This window comes from Mus caroli, chromosome 2 (assembly GCF_900094665.2).
Source record: "Mus caroli chromosome 2, CAROLI_EIJ_v1.1, whole genome shotgun sequence".
NCBI classification, from domain to species: domain Eukaryota; kingdom Metazoa; phylum Chordata; class Mammalia; order Rodentia; family Muridae; genus Mus; species Mus caroli.
The window spans coordinates 131,545,482-131,549,763 of NC_034571.1; the positions used below are offsets into that span (position 1 = coordinate 131,545,482).

Sequence of the window (4,282 nt, forward strand, 5' to 3'; positions counted from 1 at the left end):
AAGATATTTTCTCAATTTGTTGGTTGCTGTTTTGTCCTATTGACAGTGTCCTTTGCAAATACAGCAGCTTTGCAATTCTATGAGGTCCTGTTTGTAAATTCTTGATCTTAGAGCATAAATTATTGGAGTTCTGTGCAGGAAATTTTTTCCTGTGCCCATGTGCTGGAGGATCTTTCCCCACTTTCTCTTCTACTAGTGTCAGTGTATCTAGTTTTATGTGGAGGTCCTTGATCCACTTGCACTTGAGCTCTGGACAAGGAGATAAGAATGGATTGATTTGCCTTCTTCTACATATTAACCACCAGTTGAGCCAGCACCATTGGTTAAAAATGCTGTCTTTTTTCCCCTAGATGATTTTAGCTCCTTTGTCAAAAATAAAGTGACCATGGGAGTATGTGTTTATTTCTAGGTCAATTCTATTCCACTATTCATTCTATTCTATTCATCTACCTGCTTGTCAAGGTATAAACAACATGCAGTCTTCTATCACAATTGCTCTGTAGAACAGCTTCAGGTCAGGGATGGTGATTCCACCAGAGGTTCTTTTATTATTGAGAAGAGTTTCCCCTATTCTAGGTTTTCTGTTACTCCACATGAATTTGCAAATTGCTCTTTATAACTCTGTGAAGAATTGGGTTGGAATTTTGATGAGGATTGCATTGAATCTGTAGATCATTTTTGGAAAGTTGGGCATTTTTACTATATTGATCCTGATAATCTATGAGCATGAGAGGTCTTTCCATATTCTGAGATCTTCTTCGATTTCTTTCTTAAGAGACTTGAAGTTATTATTGTACAGATCTTTCACTTCTTTAGTTAGAGCCACACCAATGTATTTTATATTATTTGTGACTATTGTGAAGGGTGCTGTTTCCCTAATTTCTTTCTCATCCTGTTTATCCTTTGTGTAGAGAAAGGGCACTGATTTCTTTGAGTTAAATTTATACCCCACATACTTACCTGGCAGGGGAGATACCATGATCACGAAGGTGGTTTTCCCAGGGCGAGGCTTATCCATTGCACTCCGGATGTGCTGACCCCTGCGATTTCCCCAAATGCGGGAAACTCGACTGCATAATTTGTGGTAGTGGGGGACTGCGTTCGCGCTCTCCCCTGAAAAAAAAATTTTATACCCCACTACTTTGCAGAAGTTATTTATCAGATTTAGGAGTCTTCTTGTGGAATTCTTGGGGTCACTTAAGTAGACTATCATATCATCTGCAAATAGTGATATTTTGTCTTCTTCCTTTCCAATCTGTATCCCTTTGACCTTCTATTGTTGTCTAATTGCTCTGGCTAGGACTTCAAGTACAATATTGAATAGGTAGGGAGAAAGTGGACAGCCTTGTCTAGTCCCAGATTTTAGTGGGATTGCTTCAAGTTTCTCTCCATTTAGTTTGATGTTGGCTACTGGTTTGGTGTAGATTGCTTTTATTATGTTTAGGTATGGACCTTGAATTCCTGATCTTTCCAAGACTTTTATCATGAATGAATGTTGGGGAATTTGCCAAATGCTTCTCAGCATCTAATGAGATGATCATTAGATGTATGTTTTTTATTTGAGTTTGTTTATATAGTGGATTACGTTGATGAATTTCTGTATAAGGAACCATCCCTGTGTCGCTGGAATGAAGCCTATTTGATCATGATAGATGACTGTTTTGATGTGTTCTTGGATTCAGTTTGTGAGAATTTTATTGAGTATTTTTACATCGATATTCATAAGGGAAATTTTCTGAAGTTCTCTTTCTTTGTTGGGTCTTTGTGTGGTTTAGGTATCAGTGTAATTGTCACTTCATAGAACTAATTGGGTAGAGTATCTCCTGTTTCTATTTTGTGGAATAGTTTGAAGAGTATTGGTATTAGGTCTTCTTTGAAGGTGTGATAGAACTCTGCACTAAACCCATCTGGTCCAGGGCTTTTTTTTTGGTTGAGAGAATATTAATGACTGTTTCTATTTCTTAAGGAAATGTGGAACTGTTTAGAAGATTTATCTGATGCGGATTTAACTTTGGCACCTGGTATCTATCTAGAAAATTGTCTATTTCGTCCAGATTTTCCAGTTTATTTTGAGTATAGGCTTTTGTAGTAGAATCTGATGACTTTTTGTATTTCCTCTGTTTCTATTGTTATGTCTCCCTTTTTATTTCTGATTTGGTTAATTAGGGTACTGTCTCTGTGCCCTCTGGTTAGTCTAGCTAAAGGTTTATCTATTTTGTTGATTTTTCTCAAAGAACCAACTCCTAGTTTGGTTGATTCTTTTTATAGTTCTTTCTGTTTCCACTTGGTTGATTTCAGCCCTGAGCTTGATTTTTTTCTGCCCTCTACTTCTCTTGGGTGAATTTGCTTCTTTTTGTTGTAGAGCTTTCAGATGTGCTGTCAAGCTACTAGTGTATGCTTTCTCCACTTCTTTTTGGATACATTCAGAGCTATGAATTTTTCTTATAGGTATGCTTTCATTGTGTCCCATAAGTTTGGGTATGTTGTGGCTTCATTTACATTAAAGTCTAAAATGTCTATAATTCCTTTTTGTATTTCTTCCTTGATCACGTTATCATTGAGTAGTGTGTTGTTCAGCTTCCATGTGTATGTGGGCTTTCTATTGTTTATGTTGTTATTGAAGACCAGCCTTTGACTGTGGTGATCTGATAGAAAGCATGGACTTATTTCAATCTTCTTGTATCTGTTGAGGCCTGTTTTGTGACCACTTATATGATCAGTTTTAGTGAAGGTAATATGAGGTGCTGAAAAGAAGGTATATCCTTTTGTTTTAGGATAAAATGTTTTATAGATATCTATTAAACCCATTTGATTCATAACATCTGTTAGTTTCACATTGTCTCTGTTTAACTTCTGTTTCCATGATCTGTCCATTGCTGAGAGTAGGGTGTTGAAGTCTCCCACTATTACTGTGAGCTGTGCAATCTGTAAATTGAGCTTTAGTAAAGTTTCTTTTATGAATGCGGTTGCCCTTGAATTAGGAGCATAGATATTCATAATAGAGAGTTCTTCTTGGTAGATTTTTTCCTTTGATGTTCATGAAGTGTCCTTCCTTATCTTTTTTGATAACTATAGGTTGAAAGTCTATTTTATTCTATATTAGAATGGCTACTCGAGCTTGTTTCTTGAGACCAATTGCTTGGAGAATTGTTTTCCAGCCTTGTACTCTGAGGTAGTGTCTGTCTTTGTCACTGAGGTGGGTTTCTTGTATGCAGAAAAATATTGGGTCCTGTTTATGTTTCCAGTCTGTTAGTCTATTTCTTTTTATTGGAGAATTGAGTAAGTTGATATTAAGAGATAATAAGGAAAAAAGATTGTTGTTTCCTGTTATTTTTGTTGTTCCAGTTGGAATTATGTATTATGTGGCTATCTTCTTTGGATTGTTAAAGCAATTATGTTCTTGCTTTTTCTAGGGTGTAGTTTCTGTCCTTGTGTTGGAGTTTTTCATTTATTATCCTTTGAAGGGCTTGATTTGTGGAGAGATATTATATAAATTTGTTTTTGTCATGGAATATCTTGGTTTCTCCATCATTGGTTATTGAGAGGTTTGCTTATTATAGTATCCTGTGCTGGCAATTGTGTTCTCTTAGGGTCTGTATGATGTCTGCCCAGGATCCTTTTGCTTTTATAGTTTCTGTTGAGAAATTTGGGGTAATTCTAGCAAGCCTGTCTTTATAAATTACTTGATCCTTTTCTCTTACTGCTTTTACTATTCTTTCTTTGTTTTGTGCATTTGGTGTTTTGGTTATTATGTGACAGAAAGAATTTCTTTTCTGACCCAATCTATTTGGTGTTCTGTAGTCTTTTTGTATGTTCATGCTCATCACTTTCATTAGGTTTACGAATTTTTTCTTCTATAATTTTCTGGAAGATATTTACTGGCACTTTAACTTGAGAATCTTCACTCTCTTCTATACCTGTTATCCTTAAATTTGGTCTTCTCATTGTGTCCTGGATTTCCTGGATGTTTTGAGTTAGGATCTTTGTGCATTTTGTATTTTCTTTGGTTGTTGTGTCAATGTTTTTTATAGTATCTTCTGCACCTGAGATTCTCTCTTCCATTTCTTGTATTCTGTTGGTGATGCTTGCATCTATGGCTCCTGATCTCTTTCCTAGGTTTTCTATCTCCAGAGTTGTCTCCCTTTGTGATTTCTTTATTGTTTCTACTTCCATTTTTAGATCCTGGATGGTTTTGTTCAATTCCTTCACCTGTTTGAATGTGTTTTCCTGTAATTCTTTAAGGTATTTTGTGTTTCCTCTTTAAGTGTTTCTACCTGTTTAA

The 4,282-nt window shown here is 35.8% G+C and overlaps 1 non-coding gene across 1 annotated transcript; it reads left to right on the forward strand.

The window, feature by feature from the left end:
* The first annotated feature begins 952 nt into the window (after window positions 1-952).
* Window positions 953-1,116, forward strand: LOC115030485. Its single transcript, XR_003836080.1, has one exon. It is a non-coding gene; the product is annotated as a U1 spliceosomal RNA (small nuclear RNA).
* The last annotated feature ends 3,166 nt before the right edge of the window (window positions 1,117-4,282 follow it).